Below are 12,974 nucleotides of genomic sequence, written 5' to 3' on the forward strand. Positions count from 1 at the left end.
GCAGGCTCCAGTACAATCAATTCAATTTCTTACCACTTTTTGCTTCTAAAAATTACACTGGTATAAAGGTGAAAATTATTGAATTTTTAAAAAATGTTAATATTTAGAAAGTGTTTATAGAACTTACCTTCTGTTAAATAAGAAGCAACAGACATAAAAAGTGGTATTTTAGAATTTCATACTTGAAAAATGATGGTAAGAATAAATATATAAATGTGAATACTTTTTACACAGAAGCTGTTAAAATCAAAACCCTGACCCATGGGAAGTTTGTAAATAAGAAGCCCAGTTTACAGAGAAAGTGAGTAGTTCTGTTGAACATCGTACATGGCCCTTCAAATATATCCCCTATCTTACTTCAAACCAAAGCCAGGGCCATCTCTTCTATCATGTCATTTTATAATAAAATATTTCCTCCTTATTGTAGCTCTAAGGCCCTGTGTGACTCTGCCCTGGCTGATCTTTTCAGCTGTACACAGGCCTCTCTCCCCTCACTTCTCCAGCCAGCCTGCCTTCTTTCAGTCTTTTCCCTGTGGGGCATTTGCACATGTTGTTCTTTCTGACTAGGCGGCTCTTCCCCAGCTTTCTGCACAGCTAGTGCATTATCATTTTTATCAGCTTTAAAGTCATCTCCTCAGAAGCTTTTCCTAGATCACTCCCTCCACCCCCCATGTAATCCATATTTTAGTACTTATTTCTTTCATAACACTTACTGCAATTCATAATTTATGTACCTAGTTTTTTGTTTACTTGTTTTTGTTATGTATTAGAAATACCTTTTACTAGTCAGTAAGTTCAGTGAAGGTGAAGATGGTGTTCCATTCATCATTATGTACCCACCATGTTACAAGAGTTCTGTTCGTCATGGGTAAATGGATTGCCATTACAATATTTACATATTTCTGGTGAATCTATTGGAATTGTTTTTACTCTGGCTTTGTTTTAGCTATAGACTCCCAACCCTCACTCCAATAGCTGTATAAACAACACTCAGCATCCTTGGATTCTAGTTCCCTGCATCCCAACAGGATTTGGAAAAACTGATTAGTGGTAAAGTATAAATAACTTTTAAGGCTTTTTATATTACCTTTCCAGAGTATTTACTTAAAAGTTATGATTGATTTTTCACTGCAGATTACTGACATCAGTTTTTTCCATCTGCTTCTCCTGTAACCCAGCAATACGCTTACACTGGAATCAGTCCTTGAAGGAAAGAGCTGTGGCTATTTGCTTGCATACTTTCACATTCATTTGATTAAGTATTTGTGGTGTGAGTGACTATAGATAGATATATATAAGTGAAACATATGATTCTATAGTAATCTCTTACTAGAAGGAGAATGCAAAAACACTAATGGGCTCTGAAGTAACTCAGACCTGGATTGGAATCCCACCTTTGCCACTTAATATTTAAGCCTTGTTTCCTCATCTGCATGGTAAGGGCAATAATACCTTTTGTGAGAGATGTCAGAAGAACATTGAGTAATTCATTCTTTCAACAGATATTTATTGAATTATGTGCCTGGTGCTATTTGAGGCACTGAGGATACAAGAGTGACAAAACAAAAATTCCTGCCCTCACAGAGCTTACATTCTAGTAGGAGAAGGCATATGAGAAATAAAATAGTAAATAAAATATATAGTCCATTAGATGGTGTTAAGTGCTAAGGACAAAAATAAAGCAGGGACTGGGGAAAAGGCATGCATGTATATAGAAGATAGGTTGCATTTTAGATAGGGTGGAGGCTACTGAAAACTGACAGGAAAGAGGATAGCTAGCTAAGTGGTTATTTGAGGAAAAGTATCCCAGCAGAGTGAACTTTAATTGCCAAAGCTTTGCAGCAAAAGCACCCTTCCTTAGAACAGTGCTTCTCCAAGTGTGGTCCCTGCTGCACTGACACCAGTTCTTGTTAGAAATACAAATTCACTGACCCCATTCCAACCTTCTAAATCATAACCTCTGGTCCAGAGTGACAAAAAACTGCTCTAACTAGCTCTTAGTTCATTCTATTTTATGTTAAAGTTTGAGAACCACTGTTCTAGTGACAAAAATACAGCCCTTGGAAATAGATACTCCTGGCTCTACATCATAATGAACCGTTAACATCTTGATTCAGTAGTTCTTGAAATTTAGGGTACATCAGAATCACCTGGAGGCCTTGTAAGGCCCAGATTACTGTGTCCTACTCAGAGTTTCTAATTTGCTGTATGTATAGTAGGGAACCCGCAAAAATTTGCAGTTTTATAAGTCCCCAGGTGACGCTGGTGCTGGTCTGGGCACCACACTTTGAGAATCATTACAGATGAGAGCAGTAAGCCTGTGTTGGGGCACAATGGAGGCAGTGAGCAAGCCGCAGATGAGATCGATACGGAAAAAGGGCACGTTGCACAGGCCTCATAGGTCATTGCAGGAGCCTTAGCTTTACTCTGCAATGGAGAACGTGCTCTAACATGCTGCAACCACTCTTGCGTGCTGTGTTGAAGAGGCTGTAGGGGCAAGGGGTGCCCAAACCCTCCTGCAGTATCCAGGTAAGAGACGCTGGTGGCTGGTCCAGGGCGGGGATGAGCGCGGGTATTCTGGATAGATACTTAACGGTAAAGCTTACAGAATTTACCAGTACATGAGATGTGGGTTGTAAGTGAATGATTCAAGATGACTTAAAATTTTAGGCCAGGCCCTGCATGTTGAGTGCTTGATACCCAGTAAGTGCACAGTAAAGAGTGCCTTTTAAAATATTATGGTAAGCCCTCAACTAGTAGAAATTACTGGAAGTGGACTGAAGAGGAAAAGCGTTGGGGGTCTTTAGACCCACCCCTCGAGTCTCACCTAACGCTGCCCTGAAGGAGGAAACTATTTTTCGTTGGAGGAAATAGAAAACCCACCCCGAGCACTTACTGCTGCTTATCCTCCGTTCCCTCCATGGGCTCCTAGGGCCTGATGCGAGACCGCGGGGAGCCTCACGGGAAGATCAGGAACTGAGCCGGGAAAGGAGCGCGCGCGGAGGCCCGCGACTGTGACTCGGGGGTTGCTAAGCGACGGCGGCCCCGGGCGCGCAGCCCGGGCAGGCGGCGTGGGGGCGGGACCCGGGGTGCGCAGGCGTATGAACCCGAGTCGGCTCGCTGCCGGCTACCCTGTCAGCGCTACGGGTGGGGCCTGCTAGCAGGCTTTCTCCGCTTCCTCCAGGCCCGCCCTAGGCTGGACACCCTGCGTTTGAACTTGGCTTTCCCCTATCCGGCCGGGTGGAGCTCCTGTTAGGGCCCACGCGGTCCTTAGGGATCAGCAAAGGGCGGTCCCCGGAGCCTCTCCCGCGGCACTGGTGGTTCTGGGGGCCGCGCTGCTGGCGTTCCCTCAGCTCGCGCCCACCAGATCTGTCAGGACGCCGCCGGCGTTGCCCACGTCTGCCGAAGCTGGCTGCAAAAGTGCAGGCGAGCAGGAGAGAAACTTGCTTTCCCATGAACCATTAAATACTGTGCAGGTCGTGATTCGCTGCTCTTGGGTTGACTGGTCTTTGCATGAGAAAGCTTGGCTGTCGTTATTCTCCATTATTTCTGACAAATCCTCCCATCTTGGCCCGGTGGCAATTATTAACACAGAGCAAAGGAACACACATCCCCTGCAAATGAGGTTCCCCGCGGTGTGTGCATCTGCTCCAGCCTGAGCAGGGTCCAGAATCGGGTGGAGGGGACTGTGGGCTATGGCAACAGGTTGGGGCTTGTTCGTGCAGAACTTACCCAAAAAAAGCAAGCTTCTAGGAAAAACAGTTGATGACTTGTGGCCACTTTCTGGCCCTGGGCTTTTGTACCTCATTTCACCATTGCTTCCTAGTTTCTACTACCAGTGACACATGCTTTTGGCATCTGTCTCAGTAACTTATTTCTGTGAATAATGGGAAAAGAAAAATCCTCATTGAATTCTGCTATGTATATGGCTATGCACGTGCAATAACCCAGAGTATTAGTATGTATTTACATTTACCTGGAGAAGTGTTAATGAGTGGAGGTTGGTCTTAGGACTCAGTGTAGTATGTGAGCTTAAATCCTAAGAAGAAGTATGTGAAGAGAAGGAAGTTTGATACCTAGTTACTTAGATGCCTGAGTGTGGAACTTGTTGACAAAAAGACTGGAGTGTGTGAATGTGTGGTTATCGGTATGTGAGTTTGGGGAGTAAGGAGTGGGTGGGTAAATAAGGGGAGAAGGTGTTGGAAACCCAAAAGTAGGGGAGCTAGCAATTGAGCTTCTGCAAGAGTCAGACATTTATCAGAATGATACTAAACACCATATACTTAACTGTTTTTGTTTCTAAACTATCAAACTAATTAGGAGTATAGGCCTTGGGTTCAGCATTCGAATCCTGGTTCTTCAACTTACTAGCTGATTTAGTTGGGCAAGTGATCTAACCTCTCTGAGCCTGAGTTTCTCCACAAAATGGTAAAAAAAATGATGATTTAATACAGGCAGGGTACCGAGAGGAGGACTAGCCACGCATAAGTTCTGGGCCATTGTTGAGCAATTTGATGTGTGTATGCTGCTACACTCTTCAGGCTGAATCAGCACTCATCATTCCCTCTAGTTTCTATGCTAGCCTTCACCAGTCTCTTCCAGCTCCTAAAACCACTCACCCTCAGACCAAATCCCCATTGCTTCTTGAAAAGGAATGAGGATTTTTTTTCAACTTTCTTACTCTCAAAACAACATATTAAAAAACCTGCCATCTATGCAGGATGACAGCTGTTTGGTTCTATCTTGCATAGTATTAATCTAAAATAAAAATATATTTATGTCAATCTCTTTCCAACTGCTAAGCAGTTCATATATGTGTATATTTATTAAGGGATATAAGAAACATTAAAAAAAATATATGCTTACCACAAGGAAACCACAATCTAGTTAGGGATACAAGACATGGGAAAAAGTTATGAACAGTACTGAGACATAGTATCATTATATAACTGATAATCACAGTAGTGATGATGATACAGTATTATAAAACTAATTACTTATTATTGGTACATCCTCTGCAAGCCATTGCAAAATAATGTGGATTTCATAATAACTATTGACTTTTTTATATAGGAAAAAGCACTGGATTGCTGTTAGTTTTTTTTATTGCTAAGTAGCTAATCTGATTTAGGAAAGGTACTTAAACCTCTTTTTTGCAGATTCTCACTTGTAAAAAGAGGTAGTCAGGTTACATCAACTTTATGATCCCCTCCACCTATAAAATACAGTGATTCTATTGGAAAGTTTATGTCTGAAAATCAGTGAACACTATAGCTTAAATAATGCATGCAATTGTCTCATTTGTGTTAGGTAGTTTGGAATCTTGTCAGTGAAGAATAATTCAAAGTGGTTTACTAATATTGTGCAAGTTAAAAATAACTGTGCTTTTTGAGATGGAACACCCACCATATGTGAGGAAACAAAATAAGATGGAAATTGCTTGTCCAAAATGTTATAGGTGCAGAAAATTGTCAACACTATTTTTCTAACTATAGGAAAGTGTCCCAAATAATGAAGGTATGGTTGTATAAGCTGATGGGAAGGCTAAGGCTCAGGAAGATCCAGCTTCCTCTCAGTTCTTTACAATGATGTGATACATGTAAGGATTTCAAGAATATGGCATAAAACCAAAGCTATCTCTAGTTCTGTTTTTTTGTTTGTTTGTTGTTTGAAGATAGTATATTTGCCTCATATACATGTGTTGTAAGGATTAAATGAGAAAATACCTGCAGAAAACTTGTCATGGCATATAGTAAGCACTCACTAAAAGTTGGCTGTTAGTATTCTTCCTGTTTTTCTAAGTAGGGCAGAAATTCATCAAGTCCAGTATTACACTGCCTTTATTTCATTACCTTTAGACAATAAGAATTCAAACCAAAATGTTCATTAATTTGAGGGGAATGAGAAATGTTAGTGTTAGGTTTGCCTATCCTTGAGGTTGGATAGGTTCAAATGAATTACAGATATGGAAAGGACTCCCAAGTTTTCTTCTGGCCTAAGTTCAAAGCTAATTGATTCATGTCACACTTTTAAGAAAGAGGCTACAAGACAAGTAAGAGGTATTACATCTCCCAAAAAGTCAGTCTCTGGTATAAATCAATTATCACTTTGATATAATTAATCCTGGATCTATGCATGGGTTTGTTTATATTTATTCATAGAGATGTGTAAATGAAAATCTTAAAAATTGTGTGAAATTTCTTGAAATACCCAAAACAATTATAGACAGCCTGGGTTACTCCAAAATCATTGTTAGAAATCACTCGTTTGGCAGTTTACCTGATGGAAAGAAAAAACCTTATTTTATGAATTTGAAGGGTCTTAGCCATCTCAATAATTTCATGATACAAGTTTTATTTTGAAGTAATCCAACTATGGTTGCCCATAGCTGTATAATCAAAGGACAAATGAAAAGCTGATCATAAGTGTTTGAAACAATAAAGGTCCATTTTGGTACTAGAGTGGTATCTTACAGTGATCATGTGGTAAAGATTTGTTGAATGAATAGTTACGGACATAAAACTTTTTGAGAAAGGAGCAAAGCAAAATGTAACATGGTTTGGGTGTTATCATTCTCAGAAAGTTAGGAGTCAGTAGTCTAAGCTCTCTAGTTTTGGTGGGTTTCTGTGTCTTCTAGCTCTTTTTAGGGCTGTTCTTACTCTATTTAAAGAATTCCAGAGATGCAATCATCTTCCTTGCAGGTCATTAGCATGTTTTATTATCTAATTCTTGAGTAATCCAACATATATCAAGTACCTTTTATGTTCTGGTCTATTCTCACTGGACCATGAGACATTTATTCATTTGAGATTTTTTGTGCCTAGAAAAGTACCTTGCAAACAATAGGCCCTATGAATGAGATAGACCCAAAAAAATTCTTCCTTACATCCTATAAAATATATACTACTTTAAATTCAAGTGTCTTTCATGGACACAGATAATAAATGTTCAACAAACTCCTTACGGAACCTCCACATCTTAAAAATGGTAATTAAAACTACCTTTTAAAAGAAGCACTTTAAGTTCTTCAAATTCTGCCCATAAAATCTGCCTTGATCCCTTTGATGATACAAATTGCTATCCTTTGTACTTTCCCTGGGGGAGGAGAACTCCATTTAGAACTTTAGAGTTAGACCTGAGTTTAAGTTCTACCTCTGTTAGAAAGCTCTGTGACTCTGATAAGTTATTTAAATTCGCTCTTGTTACGCTGTAAAACATAAACAAATAAGACAAGGCCCCAAAAGAGTAGAGGTAAAAGAATTTATCTTGCAGGGTTATTGTATTAAATAGATATGTGTAAAATACCTGGAACAAAATAAGCATGCAATAAGTATTATTCCCACCCTCCATCCTTAACCCTTGTCAGAGGTCACCCAGCTAGAAAGTGATACAGCTAGGATTTGTTTTTAGACTAGTCTCTCTCTTTCCTCATTGCCTTTACTTCTAGTTTCTCTGCCTCTTGCTTTAAACCATGGCAATAAAAATTGAACATAAACTTCTAAATGTAGCTATGGTATGGAAATGAGTAAACATAACTAGAAAGAGTAAAATTGGCCAATGTTACAGGAGAACAAAGTGATAGGAAGGCTGTGATGGGGAAGAGAAGATGATAACCATTCAGTTAGCGGGAAAGAGAGGTGAAAAGTCTAAGTTTGTGCCAACTGCTTATAAAATGTCACCACACACAATTTATTTCAACAAATATGCAGCAGTTAGAGCTTAGGTTTATGTTCTATGGTTGGTGAAACAACCAGTAACAATCAGAATAAACACACAATCACAAATCGCCACAATTCTGACTTACGACTTCACATGGTGGTACAATTTCAGGCTATGCCAATGAGCTGGTAAACAGTGGTCATTATTTTGATATGGATGGTAGACTTATGATACATTAAAAAAAATGCTTCCTTCTGTAACGAAACTAAAGATTTAGGAGATAATGTAAGCTTCCATTTAAAGAAAAACGGGTTTTGACCTGAAGTTGGAATGTACCTAAAAAGAAATGTGTTGAGGTTTTAAGTAAAAAATTACAACCCTTTTAATTAATAAGTATCAGTTTAATTTTATCTCAAATACCTCCTAGACCTATGTCATTCTTTTCAAGGTGGAATGGCAAATAAACATCTTACAAGTCATCACTTAACTATTATTCTAACTTATCCTTTTTCCCTATGTAATTATAATGATATTATGTGCTTCAAATTATAGTTAATTATTTCAGTATTTATAAGCTTTTCAAGAGTTTGGAAACTTAGCCATGTTTTTATATCGTCTTACAGTAATCCTGGGAGGATATGATTTACCTAATTTAAGGTCCCCCTGCTTTTAATTCTTTCTCTGGCAACCTCTGAAGCTTTAATAATGGGCGTTAAGATTCAAGAAAAGAAATCTTACAGGATTTTCCTGTATTTTAAGAGAGAGTAAGCAGCATTAGAAATCTGATACCTCTGCAGGTTTTTTTGCCATGTAGGGAACAGCTCTGGGAAGTATTCAGTCCTTACTTTATCTGGATCATGGCTAGTCTACCACCTGGGGACTACAGGGAAGCCTTGTAAGCCATTGATGTTGAAGGTAATGAGTCACCACAGTGAAGGAGGGCATGGGCTCCCTTGGGAAACCAGTTCGGCAAGTCTGCGCCTCTGTGTGTTGGTCTGCACACTGGGTTACTAACATTAATCCTGTCTGCATCAGCAATGTTCAAGGTTCTGACATACCAAAGAGCTTTGTCAAACTGCCCTTATTAAATGCATCAGTTGAGCTATACTGGTGGCCTAGCCTCACCCTCTTGGAGTTAATTTCACAGGGCAAGGCAATTCCCACTGCTAAGTACGGTTTTCATCAGCATGCACTTTGGTAACAGCCTCTTCTGCAAAATTTGTATTTGCTCTTGCTTTTTGTGTATATTTTAGATTCTGCTTGTTTGTTGAGCCTGGTATTAGTTTTCATTTAAGCATTATTTCATCTGTGTAAGAATATTAGGCTGAGATGCTCATCCACAAAATAATCTGCTCCAAACCCATATTTCTCTCTCTAAAATGGGCCTGAATAGTGTAGAAGACAGGACCAAGTAATTAACTTTAGACTTTTGGTTTAACTGGAATATGGTTTGATTAGACTGGATGAGAACAGAAACCCTAATACAATGATTCTATCTGGTATATCCCTAATGAACACTAGAGGCTATATTAAATATGATGTATAGAAACCATGTAATTTTATCTTGAGCATACTTTATGGAGTTACATCCCAAAATTACTACTTTCTTTCATTTTCTATACACATATAGTAATGTGTGACTGATTTCTTATGATTTACTACTCTTTAAATTTTTTTTACCATCTCTAAGAAAACTTTTTATTCTTTTTCTGTTTAGAGCCCTTAGCCTTTTTCTCTGAACTGACTATAGATAGAACTGAAGTTCTGCTTCCTGTTTTTCATATTCTCTTTGCTTCTCATTCAGTATTTGGAGGAATATAGCATGATGGTCACAGACTGTGCCCAGGAGTTGGAACCCCTTAGTGACATGACTTTGAGCAAGTTTTCTCTTTCTGAAATTAATTTTCTCATCATAAGCTGAGAATAATTATCATAACTTCCTCATAGTGTTCTTGTGAGCCTAAAATAAGATGGTCCGTAGTATACTACTAGCACATGGGAGGTGCTCAGCCACTGTTATATATCAGCATTACTATCTGAATATAAATGTCTTAAAAGTTGAGATTGTCTCACATTACTTTCTGTGTGCCGAGCCTCAGGCACAATGCTAGGCATCTGGCAGATTCTTTGTAGATGTTCCCTAAATAAATGTTAAAATTTAGGCCCCACTCTTTCTCTCTCTGCCAGCCCACTAGTTTCTCCCTGCTTCTGGAATTTTTCACTGTGAGTTTTGGTTAGCGGAAACTGGACTCCTGAAGTGTCCTGAGTGAGACCTTGTTGTTTGGGCAAAAAAGATTACAATCAGACTGCTTCATTTTTTCTTGGGTATTTTTTCAGCCCTCTTTTAGCTTTGGACTTCGCACTCTTGAACGGCATGATCTCTGCTTTAACACAGGCCCCACTGGTCTCACAGCTTCACAAAGTGGATCCTCTGATCTAAATGGTGTATTCTTTTACCACAACTCCTCCTAATTTCTGCTTTACTCTGTCTTAGGATATAGTTACACTTATTTGGACTGCTTGCTCTCCTATTTGGGAAAGGAACTTAATTTCACCTTTGTTCACAGGTCAGAAGGAAACTGTTGCTCCATTTCTGGCATCCTTCTCTCCACCCGCTTTTCATCGCACAGGAGAGCAAACTTGCTCAGCACACTGTCAGAAGTGGACATTGATTGGGAGGATTTTACTAGAGTGTGGGATCATTGTGGGTCAGCACTCAGGAATGGCACATACCCTTGCCCTGTCTTGTACTTTCTGTCTCCAAGAATTGGACAAATGAACAGGTCTGCCTCAGTGGGCCTGGCCATCTCAACCTTCCTTGTTCTACCTGCAGCTGGATGGAGCTGAAGGAGCAGTCATCCGTAAACATGCAGCTATTTGGAGAAGCTACAGAATGCAAGGGAGAGGTTATAGGAAGTGGGAGGGCTTATCCTGGCCACCTCTTCTACATCAGTTCCTCTAATTTGCTTTTACTTGCAATTTACTTCTTGCTTGCTATTTGGCTTGCTATTTGGCTATCATTTCTTGTCTATATGCCTCTTCAGAGAATCCTCGAAGACCAAAGCCAGATGCAAAACCAAATCCTTAACCCCCTTCTCCATCCATGCCAACCTGTTTCACAGATGTTTGGACAGGTCCTGTAAGGATCCTGTTCTAAAACTGGACCTTTTATGGTATAGAGACAGCCTATTCTGATCACCTCCTGTTCATCGCATTGGTGAGGGAGAGGTTATGGGGGTGGCTGAGCACATGACACCTAATGCTGGACAGATGAAATTAGCAGCAGCTTATTAGTCACAGATGCTCACAGCTAAGGAGATAGGACACTATGCCATGCAGGGCCACAGGAGGTTGCACTCAAGAACAGAATGAACAGAATGCTGTGGGAGGCAGGCTCTGTAGTGTCAAGAGGGTAAAGTCACTCCTGGTTTCCACTGGAGGATCTGATTGGCTTATTTGAATAATTTTGCAAGCTGGCAGGAAACTGAAATTTACTCAGGGAGAAGCAGGAAGTGCATCTGGTCCCTTGTAAGCAGGGTTGTTTGCCTGGGGGACCTTTTCCATGGGAGCAAACTGGGGAAGAGAACTTGCAGTTAGGCCATTTGAGGTCCTTCCCATTTCATCAGATGTCAAGGCAGCACATAATATTGGGACTGAATATTAGAATTTCTACCACACAGACCATAGTACCATAATATGTGTTTATTACCTTGGAATTTTACTCAAGATGTGTGTTTGTGAATGTCTTCTTTCCTAGTCAAATTGTGAACTACTCAGGGACAGCCAGCACAATGTACATTGTGGTCTGGAAAAATGTAATTTGTATTAAAATGACTTGTTCTGTCATATTTTAAAGTGATATTTTCAAATTAAATCATATGAGTACCACTTAATACACCCAAGTTTTATCTTTGGATATGGTTAATTTTTTTATGTATAGCAAAACTTTTAGTACTAAATGGTGTGCTAGGTATTAGTGAAGAGTTTGAACTGATGGCTGACAAAGATACACATACTGCTGAATTAAGGCCCTGTGATGTGCTATGAATTGACAGCTCTACACATTTAGAGTTACCCACATTTGTGACATTTGAGAGAGCTAATGTTTTTTTTCTTTTCTACTGTTTTCAAACAATGGATGAAACAATAAAATGAATGGGGCAGTGCATTCTTTTTAAAATCAGGGTCAAGCTACAGTCTAAACACTAGAATGCTGAGGTCTCAAATGTATTATTCAGACTGCATAATTGTAGGCACTAAATGGGGCCCATTAATAGGCCTTACTGATGCTAAATGGAAGCAAATTGATATGAAGGAGGGAATGTAAAGAGGTCATAGATTGGAAGAATATTTAGTATATAAACCTCAATTTTCTCCTATTACATCTTTTATTATCTCAATTTAGGCCCATTAAACTAACTTTACTTTCTACTTTCTTAGAATGTTTGTTAAATTGTATGCAACCATAACTGTCTTTCCCTTTTAGCTATGATATGCAATTAGACAAATGACCAAAGTTTCAACATTTAACTGATTTTTGTATTGTCACAGTAATCCATTATGTCTCTGAGATAGTCTTTAATTTCTCCCAAATAATCCTATCTAGAACTATCAACATATAGACAAAATGTAAAAGAACCACTGATTTCACTTTAATATGAAAACTTAAAACTGACTTCCTTAAATTAAAATGAGATTTCCATTGCTAAACTCTTTGTCAGCATAGAAATTTTTATCCAGAGATAAATTTTAATTTTAAGGATTAAATGCCCATTCATTTCTATATTGTCAGTTTAATTCTAAAAATTTTCTGGGGAAATCACCACTTTTCATTCCAGATTAGGTATTATATGCAATACAATGTTTACATTTTAAATAGATCTTTTTTCATATTTTAAAAGGGAGACACGCTTATTGTAGAAAAATTTGGTAAACATAGATAAAGCAAAAAATTTACCAGCTAGAGACAACCACTGTTCAATTTCAGTGGATTTGTTTTCATTTTCCTCCTATCAGTCTGGAGCTGTGCTAATATGGTAGCCACTAGCCACATGTAACTTAGCCTCCCTTAACTCCATTCTTGTCTCTTAAGCAAGGCCTCCAGGCATTTTTTGGATTTTTTTTTATTTTAGGAGAAATAATATTTATTTTTGCATAGTGCCATTTATTAAATTGAAGTATCATTGATATACAATCTTATATTAGTTTCAAGTATACAACACAGTGGTTGAATAGTTACCCATTATTATTAAATCCTCACCCCCACTAGTGCAGTTACTATCTGTCAGCATTGAAAGATGTTACAGAATCATTGG

This window comes from Manis pentadactyla, chromosome 2, assembly GCF_030020395.1.
Source record: "Manis pentadactyla isolate mManPen7 chromosome 2, mManPen7.hap1, whole genome shotgun sequence".
Lineage (NCBI taxonomy): Eukaryota > Metazoa > Chordata > Mammalia > Pholidota > Manidae > Manis > Manis pentadactyla.